General features: G+C 55.4%; 1 protein-coding gene and 1 non-coding gene across 5 annotated transcripts in view; one reads left to right on the forward strand and one right to left on the reverse strand.

Moving 5' to 3' along the window:
• CAPN5 (calpain 5) overlaps nucleotides 1-12,986 on the reverse strand; it is a 52,271-nt gene extending 39,285 nt beyond the window's left edge. The window contains exon 1 of one of the 4 annotated variants that reach the window (XM_047877763.1): nucleotides 12,833-12,986. The gene's annotated coding sequence lies outside the window, so the exon portion shown is untranslated. Of the gene's footprint in view, nucleotides 1-5,311; nucleotides 5,331-12,125; nucleotides 12,145-12,686; nucleotides 12,802-12,832 lie in introns of those variants that run through there. The other 3 variants (XM_047877764.1, XM_047877766.1, XM_047877765.1) reach the window with 3 other exon arrangements.
• Nucleotides 4,520-4,604, forward strand: TRNAC-GCA (transfer RNA cysteine (anticodon GCA)). The gene has a single exon. It is a non-coding gene; the product is annotated as a tRNA-Cys (tRNA).
• Nucleotides 12,987-13,193: the final 207 nt, after the last annotated feature.

The following is a 13,193-nucleotide window of genomic DNA, read 5'->3' on the forward strand; positions in this document are numbered from 1 at the left end:
AGGAAGCGTTCACAGAGGCCTGGTCCCGGAAGTCAGCTGTTCTTTAGGAAAGGCCATTCCAGGCAGAGGGAACAGCTCAAGCAAAGTCTCAGCGGCAGGCAGTGCGAGGTGATTCAGACCCAGCCGGGCACAGTGGGGGCTGCCGACTGAGCACAGGGTGCTAACCTGGGTCAGAACAAGGGCCTGAGAGCACTCACCAGGGAGCTCAGAGAAACCACTTTTCTGGCAGGTCGGTAAGACTTGAGCTCGAGTCCTGACTGCACCACTTAGCACTGCACATCCTTGGACAAGCTGTTAACGCCTCAGGGAAAGACAGGGAAAGGTGCCCTGGGCACCTCACCCTGGGAATGGTGTGTACCCACTTCCAGGCGGCTGCTGTTGTTCCCTGGGCCTCGAGAGGTGGTGGGCATGGCCCCGCTGTGCACAGGGCGGAGTGAGGGCTCATCTGAGGTCACGCTGAGCCAGCTGCGGGAGGAAGCTGACGCCAGTGAGCCTTCCCTCGATGCTACGGCCACCACAGCCAGGGAGGAACCGGAGAGAGAGTCTGGTCCCATTTTATAGATGAGAACATCGAGGAATGTGTCCCAAATCTGCCACCCATTAGCTGGATCCCAAGCTTCCAGACTCCTTATCACACCAGGGCTTTTCAAAGCAGGGCCCCGATTAACATTGTGATCACTTTAGGGGGTACTTTGACGTGGCAGTAAAGACGTCAGTAAGAAAGCTGTTCCCCATCCCGTTCTCTCGCAAGGACTCTCTCTGAAGGAGAATTCGGTTTGGTCCAGCGTGTCAATCCCTTGTGGCCCCTGCGCACCTATACTTGCCGAAGGAGGATCAGGCCGGGCTCAGAACACCAGCATCTGGCCAAAAGTGAATGGATTTTTCTGCTGTTTTTCCTTTATTTTTAAGTACCAGTTACCCTGTACCTATGGAGAGTAATACTGACTTTCTTTTTTTTTAAGTGTATTTATTTTGAGAGAGCGAGAGAGCATGCATGTGCGCGCGTACACACACACACACACACACACACACACACACACACGAGCAAGGAAGGGGCAGAGAGAGAAAGAATCCCAAGCAGGCTCTGCACCCAGCACAGAGCCCAATGTAGGGCTCAATCTCACGACCCTGAGATCACGACCCGGGCCGAAACCAAGAGTCAGACACTTATCTGACTGAGCCACCCAGGCGCCCCATTACTGTCTTTCCATTTACAGCAGACAGTTTCCTTTAAGAAATAGAGGACAAAGGAAGTTGGCTTAAAGAAAACCATGAAGTTCACAGTGGTGTCGGGGAAGCCTCAGCAGTACACAGAACCCTGGAGGGCAGGGTGCAGCTGAGGAAGGAGCAGGACAGTGGTCCAGAGCCCTGCGGCAGGGGGCAGGTCACCTGACCTCTCTGGGCCTCGGGCCTCTCCTCTAAGAGGTAGGATAATGAAGCCAGCACACAGAGGGCCAAGAACAGCCACGGCCATTTGAAGAAGAGCATGCTAAAGGATTCACACTAGCAGTTAATAAACCCTACCACAGGGGCACAGGGTGGCTCAATCAGTTAAGCGTCCGGCTCTTGGTTTTGGCTCAGGTCATGATCTCACAGTTTGTGGGTTCGAGCCCCACGTCGGTCTCTGTGCTGACAGCTCAGAGCCTGGAGCCTGCTTCGGATTCTGTGTCTCCTTCTCTCTCTGCCCCTCCCCCACTTGTGCTCTCTCTCCCTCTCTCTCAAAAATAAATTAAAATGTAAAAAAAAATTTTCCAAAAAAAAAAAAAGACCTAAAGACCTATCATAAAGCTCTAATAATTTTAGACAACGTCGTATTGGCACAGGAGAGACAAACAGACCCATGGAACATAGAAAGCCCAGAAAAAGGCCACAAGTAGGACACCAGGTTTATGACAAAGGTGACATCATGGTGCATTGGGAAAAGGATGGTCTTTTCGATGAGTGGTGCTGGGTCGACTAGTTAGCCATATGGAGAAAAGATTCATCTTGACTCGTACTCCCCCATTATACACAAAAAAAAGTTCCACGTAGATTGCAAATCTAACCAAAAGGGAAAACAATAAAGCTTTTTGAAGAAAACAGAAGAAAAAGAGCATACGGGAGGAAGCAATCAACAAAATTAAAAGGCAGACTATGGAATGGGAGAAGGTATTTCCAAAAGACATATCTGGTAAAAAGTTAGTAACCAAAATCTATAAAGAACCTATCAAATTCAACACCCAAAAAACAAACAACCCAGTTAAGAAATGGGCAGAAGACATGAATATTTTTCCAAAGAAGACATCCAGATGGCTCTAACAGACACATGAAAAGATGTTCAACATCACTCATCATCAGGAAGATACGAGTCTAAACTACAATGAGATATCACCTCACACCTGTCAGAATGGCTAAAATTAACAACTCAGAAAACAACAGATGTTGGTGAGGATGTGGAGAAGGGGAAAGCCTCTTCTTCTATTGGTGGGAATGCAAACTGGTGCAGCCACTCTGGAAAACAGCATGGAGGTTCCTCAAAAAGTTAAAAATAGAACAAGCCTATGATTCGGTAATTCCACTAGGTATTTACTCAAAGGATACAAAAACACAGATTCGAAAGGGTACGTACACCTCAATGTGTATAGCCGCATTACCAACAATAGCCAAATTATGGAAAGAGCCCAAGTGTCCACCGACTAACGAATGAATAAAAAAGATGTGGTATGTGTATACAATGGAATATTACTCAGCCACCAAAAGGAGAGAAACCTTGCCATTTGCAATGATGTGGATGGAGCTAGAGTGTATTATAGCGTATTACGCTAAGAGTAATAAAGTCAGTTAAAGACAAATACCACATGATTTCACTCAGATGTGGAATTTAAGAAACCAAACAAATGAGCAGATGGGAAGAGGGGGGTAAGAGAGAGGGAGACAAACCATGAGACTCTTTACAACAGAGAACAAACGGAGGCTTGCTGGAAGGGGGTTGGGTGGGGGACAGGCTACATGCATGATGGGTACTAAGGAGGGCACTTGTTGGCATGAGCACTGGGTGTTACAGGTAAATGATGAATCACTAAATCCTACTCCTGAAAACAATACTACACTACACATTAACTAACCAAAATTTAAATTACAATTTGAAGAGAAAAAGAAGAAAGAGATTATGTCCAAATGGCCGATAAAATGAGAAGAAAAGGCCCTCAACTGATAAAATGAGAAGAAAAAGCCCTCAACTTCGCTAGTCATCAAGGAAATGCAAATTAAAACCGCGATGAGATACCGCTACACCCCCACCAGAATGACTACAGGGAAAACCACCACAGACACACACACACACACACACACACACACACACACACACACACACTTCCTAAGCACACAGCTCTTCCACATTGACGGTGGAAGTATGAATGGGTACAACCACTTTGCAAAACCATCTGACCCTATCTATTAAAGCTGAACAAAGGCATCACTCGGCAATTCTACTCGTAAGTATACAATGAAGAGAAACACAAGCACCTGTTCACCGGAAGGCCTGTACAAGAATGTTTATCACAGCAGTGTTTGTTACAGCTGAAAATCGGGGGAAAAAAACCCAATGTCCATCAACAGAAGAGAGGATAAATACAGCGTTGCCAATGGAATAGCATCCAGCAGTGAAAATGAACAAATGATTGCTGCACGCAATTCCAGGGATGGATCTCACAAGCAAAACATTAGGCAAGAGAAGCAACACTGCGATCCCATTTATGTAAAATTGGAAAGCAGGCATAACCCATCTCTGGTGACTACAAGGCAGGATAGTGGCTATCTCTGGGGGCAGTGACTGCAAGGGGCCTGCAGGGACTTCTGGATCTCTGATAATACTGCTTCTTGATCTGGGTGGTGCTGCATGGGTGTGGTCACTGGGCTGTGTGCCTGAACTTCATGCGGTTCCACAGGGCAGTTATGCTTTAATAAAAAGCCACTGCAATGGCCCTAGGAAGAAGGGCTGGCTGAATCTAGTGACCCCGATTCTGCCAGGTCTGGACCCCTGGAGGGGTATGGCACCCAGAGTGGGTGGGACAACCTGGGGTGGAGAGCGGGGAAGGAGCCCCACGCTGCGTCCTGGCCTGGCCTTGTTACACACAGGCTGTGACCTTCCGCGGGCCTCTGCCTCCATCTTTCAGAACACTGTGGCTTTGACACTGGGAGGGCTCGAACCCAAGAGAGGGTCCCACAAAGGTGAGGTTGGTACCCTTGTACCCCAACCAGGCACACACCTCCAAGGTCTCCTCTCTGAGAAGGGGGTGCCAGTCCAGGACCCTAGGAGACACTCTGGGGCAGGTGCTCAGGGAAAAGAGCTGGGTCGACCCAGAGTGGCAGTGTGGGTGGAAGAGGTCACAGGTGAGGCTCACCGGTCCTGGAACATCAGCAGACACTGGGCTCCCTCTGAGGTGACAGAGAAGTAAGGAAGGTGCTGAGCAGGTGAGGGACCTGAGACCCGTCTGGCTGTCACATGGAGAAGGCACTAGCAAAGTTCAAGCCTAGGGGTGCCTGGGTGGCTCAGTCGGTTGAGTGTCTGACTGCAGCTCAGGTCGTGATCTCACAGTCCATGGGTTCGAGTCCCGTGTTGGGCTCCGTGCTGACAGCTCAGAGCCTGGAGCCCGCTTCGGATTCTGTGTCTCCCTCTCTCTGTGTCCCCGCCCCCACTCGCACTCTGTCTCTCTCTCAAAAGTAAATAAACATTAAAAAAAAAAAAAAAGTGCAAGGCTAGAGCAGTAAAATGAGAAGGCAGGCCACAGGACTTGAAACGACAGACTCATGTGTAAATGGAGGGAAGGCAATTTCTAGAGCTGCATGAGAGGGAGACTCAACTTTCCTTGGTGAGCAGCTGGTTGTGGGGGTGAAAGGGAGAACACAGGAAGGCCTGCTGGGGGTTCCCCCTCTGAGCCGTGATTGCCCATACACCACAGTGGGGAGCCCAATCCTGCAGCCTGAGCCTGGCACAGTGGGCTTCATCCAGCGCCAGCCAAAAGAACCAACGATGCCCCACACCCACAGCCCGCCAACCAAAACCTCTCATCCATCCCCCCACCTCCCTTCCTCGACCTCCCACTACATCCCACTCTAGGCAACAGGTGCCGCCCCCCCCTCATCACATGGTCAAAGATGGACAGAACAGCTGCGTCTAATTCAAGGACACAGACAATGCCAACGTTCAGATCTTTGCTGACACCCATTCAGCTGGGCCTGAGCTAACAAAGAGGGTCAGATCCTCAAAGATGTCCCTGGGGAGGAGCACAGACAGACAGACAGACAGACAGACACGACATATACCACGAACCAAGGCAGATACTCAGCGGTCAGTGCTCCCAGGAGTAAGGCGTGCTGCAGGTTGGTTCACAGGGACAGGAAAAACGGTGGTGTCCCTTCCAGAGGGAACCAGAGCAGGGCTTGAAGGCTGGGCCACACCAGGCATGGGGAGAGCAGGCAGGATGCACTCGAGACGGAGGGAGGCCAGGGTGTGGAGTGGTGAATGGGGAAAGCTGGCAGGACCAGCTCTGCGCGGCTGGGATGCCAGGCTGCTGGGCTCGGGCTCATCCTGAGGGCACAGGGGAGCCAAGGAGGGGCGGAGGGGGTAGACGCTGAGGAAAGAGGCTGAGACAGCGACCCGGTCGGGGACAGCTGTGGCCTGAGCCGGCAAAGAGCAGGCCAGGTGCAAGGGAGAAGCCTGGAAAGGGAGAGCCTCAGCTTTGTGAGTGTATGCACCCCCTTTTATCCCACAGCGCACCCCCATTCTCCTCTTGCCCCCCGAGCTACCATTTCACTAACAAGCTGAAGGCATCTGTGTGTATTCTGGCCTCTGGCAGGTACTGGGGACCGAGGAAAGGATGGCAGGGGAGGGGAGGGAAAGTGTGCAAGGAAGGCGAACTGGGCCACAGGTTCATACTCCAGTTCACGCTCGTTAGGGCTCCGGGCTCCAGCAGCAGGGCCAGGGGGCTGGGCCCGGTGAGTCACTCCAGCCAACGCCAGGCAGCCTGGCACCGGGGCTGGGAAATCCTGTCTTTCTTCTCCACTCCCTTTCCCTTATCGTTCCTGTGTCCGAACCAGTCTCCACCCAGCTGCAGTGATCTTTTCAAACACAGAAACCCAATGCTTGAAGTACACGGAGGGCCTAAAGGGCAGGGCCAGGCAAGTCTGGGGCACAGGGTCTCTCTCTGGTCCTGGGGCGCTGATGAACCCCCGGCAGTGCACTTGAGGGAAAAGCCAGCTTTGGGGCTGGCTCGCCGTGTGGTCCTGGCTGAGTCCCGAGGCCTCCGGCGCATAGCTGTTCCTCACTGGGCTGTGGGTCCCTCGACAGGGTGCTGAGGAGCCCGGGCACCCCAGCAAGCAGGCACACCTGGGAGAGGAACCTCCAAAAGGGGGGTTCCATCCTGGGCTCTGCTGGGGTGAGGGCGGGGACAGGAGGAAGCTGGGACAGAGGAAGGAGCCACACTCCTGGAGGCGGGGGCTTCCCTGAGCAGGGGCTGGGCTCCAGGCAGGGCGAGCAGCTGGCTCGCTGGTTTGGGCACTGAGAACCCCAGGGCCACTGGTCACCCTAGCTTGGAGCTCCCAGCCCCGCACCACACCCTGCCTGCTGAGAAGGTGCTGAGGGAGGCATAGATGCAGCTGGGAGCCACCCACCAGGGGCTGTTCTCTCTCCTACCTGGGTGGGGGTGATATTTGGAGCGGCAGCTCCCTCCCCACAAGGGAAACAACCTGACAGAACGAGAGTTCATCAGGTCACCGAAGCCACCTCGGCTCCCCTGTGCTGCTGTGTGACCCCAGGCAAGCCTCTGCCCTCCCCGGCCTGCAGGTTCTCACTGTTGCATGGGGGAAAGGGGGACACTTCTCGCTTTTTTTCAATCTGCAGAGTTTGTCACCAGGACAGCCTCTTTTCCTGCTTCCTGAACAGGCCGTCTGTGCTTCTGGCACCACGTACCTCCAAGACTCCAGCTGGAAACGTGCTGAGATGGTACCCATTGCTCAGACGGGGAAACTGACACTCGATTCCTAGGTCAAGCTCCTGCACGACCTCAGAAATGAGAGCTGTACTATCTTCATTGCAGATGAGGTCTAGGGCTCACAGAGGGAAAGGATGCATTCCGGACTGAGTCGGGGGCCTGTCTCATGTCAGGGCTACGCTCTGCCTGGCCCTCCATCCCTCCCTCAAACAGAGACAGCGACCCACTCATCAGCCCCTGGGAGCTCCACTCAGTGAGTGCACCCTCCCCAACCTTCCCCCACACCTGCCCGATGCCTGGCCAAGGACACGGGCAGGAATCAGGCAGGGCTCCACCTGGGAGGTCCACCTGATTGAGGAGAGACTGAGCCCCCAGTACCAGGCTGAGAGATCTGCTCAAAAAGGGGCACCGATTCATTCAGACAGGGCATGAAAGGCTCGTGGAGGAGGTGGCATTAAGCAGGATCTCAGAGTGGGGCGGCTGTGACTTCGAGAGGTGGAAATGGAAGGTTAAGAGGAGGATGGAACATTCTGGGAGGAAGAAACCATTTAGGCAAGGCTGGAATACCAGGAGCGAGGGAGAGGGAGAAGGAAGAAGGCGCTAGCACAGAAACATTGCCACAGCCGGGTAATGATAGTCCCGAAAGCCAGGCTAAGTCCTCGGGAGGGTGCCAGCATCTGAGCTGAGCACCTGGATGGCTAACAGGAAGCTGGGATGGAAAGAAAGCCAGGATGCAGGCAGACAGACCAGACTATAGGAACAGACCCTGAGAAGCAGGGCCTCTTGTGGCACGGCCTTGGCTGTGGGGTTGGTTAAAAGGGAGACCCTGGCCAAGGCAGGGTGTGCAGTGTGCAGGGCAGGGGCTCTCTGGCTGGGGCTCTCGCTGGAGGCAGAGGTGGATGACAACCTCACCTCAGAGCAGAGGTGTGCCGGCAACACCCACGGGGTCTGTGCACGGCTCCGCACCACATCGTGTGCCTGCTAGAAAGCCCAGACCGAGGAGGAATGAGCCTCAGAATGTCCCATCCACACCCTCATCATCCTCAGATGGGGAGATAGTCACTTCTTCGTGCCTCAGAGTTCTTTCGCATCTGTAAAATGAAGGTCTGCTCTACTGGCCCAGCTCCCCCCACACACCTCTGCCCCAGGAGGGACTTAGCCTCACTGGCCTTACTCTACTCATCTGCAAAATGGGGCTCCTACCAGGCCCAGGGTGATGGTGGGGATCGAGTGACCCTCCACAGCCCTGGGTTTGTTGAATAAATGACCACGATGAGATGTGCACCACTCTGAAAGGCCTGACGTACTGTCAGGCGCAAGACAGGGTCTGGTCACTGGGGCAACCCACGGGGACATGCCAGCACACTCCCCTCCTCCAAAAATCCCTGAGCTCTGGCTACCATGGTCTCAGGCTGGGCTCTAGGGCCAGAGGTGCAGCAGCCCGAGGCTCTGCTCACGAAAGTTCCTAGGCTGGGGAAGGAGAGGGAGGGGAGACGGAACACCGAGGATGAGCACAGTGGGGAAGCCAGTGTATGTGGGTACCCGGATGGGGGATCTCTCGGAATGGCCTGCCACGACGGTGAAATCAGTGGCAGGCTGAAGAATGCCGCCCCACCCAAATATCAATGTCCTAATCCTTGGAACCTGACGATGTTACTTTATATGGCAAAAGAGATTTTTTTGCAGATGTGATTAAGGATCTCGACTTGTGGAGATTATCCTGGATTATCCAGCTGGGCCCTAAATGTAATGACAGGTGTCCTTATCCAAGGGGGACAGAAGGAGATGTGACTCCAGAAGAGGACAAAACAACAGGACAAGGAAAGCAGACAGGCTGGGGTCATGAGGTCAGAGGAAGGCCAGCAGCCACTAGAAGCTGCAAGAGACAAGGACCAGATTCTCCCCTGGAGCCTCGAAAAGGAACCGGCCTGCCGATACAAGTTTGGTCCCCTACGACTCATTTCAGACTTCTGACCTCCAAAAGCGTAAGAGAACGAACTGGTGCTGTTTTAAGCCGTGAAGTTTGCATTCATTTGTTACCACTGCAAGAGAAAACAAATACCATTCCTGAAGAAGATCGTGGGCAGGCATGGATGTGGCCTCACACCTCTCTGCTCAAGGGAGTGAGTGAATCAGCTAGCGATACTCATCCTGAATTGCTTCAACGTAAAACAAAGTCACTCCAAACTTCTGTGTCTTAGTTACTGGTAACAAGCCGCTCGGGCCCCACCGCACCTGACCAGCATAAATGATACGGCAGCAGGCAGCACGCTGGCGGGTGCAGGCCACCAGGCTCTCTGCCTTTTGTCCCCCAGGATACAAGATCCTGGGGCCACTCCCTGAGCACACCCCATCACTGACGGTTAGCTGAGTACCAATGGATGGGCTTTGCTCCGGCCACTAGCCCCTTCTCCCACAAGACCACGTGTGCCCCACTGTGGCAGCAAACCACAGCACTCCCCCCCCCGCCGCCCAGGCCACCACAGCCTCAGCCACTGGCACCCTCAGACCTCTATAGCCCTGCCCCGGGAGAGCTGGGGCCCCCAGAAACACATCTCTGAACAAGTGGAATGGGAAGCAGTAACTCAGGCCAGGACAGCAAGCAAATGCTCACATTCCATTAGCTTCCTGTGTCCAAGCCTGAGGGCGGGCTTCCTACAACATCCTGGATTAAAATCCCAAAGGGTCTTAGCCCATTTTGCCTTTAGTGAGCAGGGAAAAGCAGGCCCTGAGGCCAAGGGAAGTGGGCAGGCTGGCCTCACTGAATGCAGCCCCAGGGCGTCACCATCAACCCGGGGAGAAGCCACCAAACCGGGGCGGGTCTTGAAGGAGAGGCCTGGGGGACCACTGCCAGCCAAGAACTGTCCTGAGTAGCAAGGCATGAAGGGGCAGAAGAGGTCTCCAGGGGGGACTTGAGGGGTGGAGGGAAGGGGCTCTAACGGCACTCAAAACTTGAGGATGGGGGCAGGGTGGGGAGGTGAAGAGAAGACCAGCTGTGGACAGCTGTCCCCATGTGTCCGCACAGGCCCCAAAGCGGCTGGCGGGTCTCCCCAGGTCCCCAACTCTGAGGGGTGCAGACCTGCCCTCTGCAGCTGGGGGAGCCTAAGGCCTGCTGCTGAGCTTTATGTATGACCGTTAGGGGGACAGGAGACTTTGAGAGGCCCAGGGACTTGGATGGGCAGATAGGCAGCAAGACCACTGACTGGAAGCTTCTGAGCCTAACTCTCCACACCCAGTGAAGACTGAGAGGAGGGGCTTCCACATCAATGGGAGGAACTCTTTCTCCTTTTCCCTTCTCCCAGAGTTTCCCCCTCCTTGCTGTGTGGGCTGTCTCCCCCAGGGAAGGGACTAGGCGATACCAACTATCAATTACTGTTGACCTTGAACAACGATGGGGGTTGAAGCAGGGGTTAGGGGTGCCGATTCCCGCACAGTCAAAACTCCACGTGTAACTTTGGACTCCGCCAAACTTTACTGCTAATAGCCTATCATTAACCAGAAGCCTTACCAATAACATAAACAGTTAACACATACTTTGCACGTTGTATGTATAATACGTTGTAGGTACAATACACAAAGCTAGAGAAAAGAAAATGTGATTAAGAAAATCCTAAGGAAGAGAAAATACATTTACAGTACTGTAAAAAACCCATGCAGGAGTAGACGCGTGCAGTTCAAACCCGGGTTGCTCAAGGATCCACTGTACTATTAATTATAATGGCTATCAAACACCAGGTCCTTAGTGAAGCACTTTCAGCGACACGATCTCCCTTAATCATCGTCATTCGATGTCATCGACTCCCTGTCATCAAGCAGTATTCATCCCTGGGCACAGGTAAGGGCAGAACCAGCCTCAGAGAAGAAGCCTGGACACAAGGACAGGCCTGCAGGGAGGAGATGGTAGAGAGAGGCTTTTCTGTGCCCTCTGTGGGCTCCACGCCAGCCTCCTGTTCAGGGACCAGGGCTTCAGGGCTGTCCTGAGAGCCTGTGGAGAAGGCAGAAGCAGCCAGAAGGCCTGGGGGCAGTGTCCTGGACGTTGCCCCCCAAAACCCACAGGCCTCCCACAGCCAACTTCCATCTTTGACTTCCCCCGGTGGTGGCCCCATCTCCAAAAGGGCTCCCCGACCCACCCTCCCTCTGCACGAGGGCCGTGTGCACCCCCTGAGCATCTCACATTCACACTACCCCAGCTCTGGGAATCTGTTATCAGATCCCCTCCCTAGCCCTGGGCGGGGGCTGGGCAGAAGAGAGGCAGAGGAGTGGGGAGAGGGCCTCTCGCGGCCGTGGCCTCCTCCTCACTGGGCTCTATAGTAACCCGCTCAGCACAGAGCCAAAGAAGGATGACCGTTCCTGTTCTCAGAGGCACATCTGACCATTTAAGGCCCTTCCCCACAGGGCTACCACTCAGTTTCACACCTCCAGGCCTTTTCCCGGGCCTGCAATGCCTGCCCTTTCTCTTCTGCTTGCTGAATTTTTCATCCTAAGACCCAGCACCGAAGTGTCTGCAGTGAAATCTCCCCCAGCTCCCAGGCAGGTCCCTGCCCTGGGCCCCAGTACTGGGAGTATGCTCACAGGGGCTTATCTGTTGACCCATCTGCCTCACCAGTCAGAAGGGAGGCTCATCAGGGCAATGACCCCACCTCAATGTCCTGGCACCCAGCTCTGGACTGGCCTGAGGCAGCTGCAACTGTGTCCACCCTACCCTGCCCAGTCCCTCAGCCAGGCAAAGCAGCCAGGCCTCCCCACCCCTACCCCAGGACTCTGGGGACTGGAGCAGGGACCAGGCCCAAAGTCCCTGGGAAGTCTCAATCCTTGCAGTAGAACACGGTGGGTTCCCCTAGGAGGCCTCACACTCAGGGTTGGCTGAGCCCTACTCTCAAACCTCTCTCTTCCAGGAAGTCTCCCCAGATTTTTCCCTGGAATGGTTGGCCTCAGCACTATATTCTCCAACACTAGTACAGGAAGAAGATTCTGACCTGTGAGCCAAGCTGACCTAGGTTCAAATCTTGGCTCAGCAGCCCTGAGAGACAATTTTAGCTCACTTCATCCTCTGCCCTACCCTCCTCATCCCTGTGAGAGCTGGGGCTGATTGGCTCCACATGAAATGAAACATGGACAGACGGCACCTGTTACTGATCTCCTGTCCTACCTCACCTCTGGACGCCAGGCGGGTTTCCCCAGGTCCCCAACTCTGAGGGGCGTAGGCAGGATCAGAGAAGCCCAAGATCCATTCTCTCCCAGATCTCCCCACCTCCCCCAGCCCAGACTGACACCCCGAAGCCTAGCAGCCCAGGAAAAGGCCCTTATCGAACCAGGGAGGGTCAGGGCGGGAATCGGCCTGGGCCCTGCCCCTTTCCCAAGCCTCCAGGGCCAGGGTTGAAGCCTCCAGGGCCAGATTGAGGGGGGCATCCAGGGGGGCTTGTGGAACTGAACGGATGGAGGACTGGGAAGGGAAGAGGAAAGAGGAATGGTGAGGAAGATGAGAAGAGACAGTCAAGCCCGGGGCGGGGTGGGGGCGGGGGGGGGGGGAGGTTAAACCTCACCGCTTCAGTACTAAGAAACTGGCTCCGGAACACCCACCCAGAGGGAGGTGGAAGAGGCCCCAGGCCGCCGGGTGGGGATGGGGGTGGGCAGTAGCCCGGGGGCGGGGGGGGGCGGATTCTCGAAGCCCCACCCCCACCCCATCCCGCCCCGGGCCTCAAGGACCGCGCTCACCTCCTTCCTCCCCCGGAAGGCGCTCCGGCACACCTATTCGTGCTCACAGGGCACGCACCGGCCCGCGCCGCACCCGCACACACACCTCCGAAACACACACGAACACGCGCGCTCGCACACGCCTCCCTCTGCGCAGCGCCTCCTACCTGCCGCGCCGCCGCGTCTCCGGCGAGACACGGATGCAGGGCACCACGCGGCCGCGGGAACCCAGGCTGCACCGGCCTCCGGCTCGGGCCGGGGATCCGGCTGGGGCTGGTCTGGGGCGGGGGCTCGAGCTCCGACTCCCAGGCTGCGGCCCGCCCCGCCCCGCGGCCTCCGCCCATTTGGGGACAGAGGCGTGGTCTCCAGCGGGGCGGGCGTGCCAGGCTTGCTGCGCAGGCGAACTGGTGCGGTGCCTTGGGGCGAACCCGCTAGGGGGTGGCCGCCGGGTTCCCTCTCCCGGGTAGGAGGGGACCTGGGGGCCGCATGGCTCGGCCCGACTTCTCTCGGCTAGATCGGGCCCCCGGT

This window comes from Prionailurus viverrinus, chromosome D1 (assembly GCF_022837055.1).
Source record: "Prionailurus viverrinus isolate Anna chromosome D1, UM_Priviv_1.0, whole genome shotgun sequence".
Classification (NCBI taxonomy): Eukaryota; Metazoa; Chordata; class Mammalia; order Carnivora; family Felidae; genus Prionailurus; species Prionailurus viverrinus.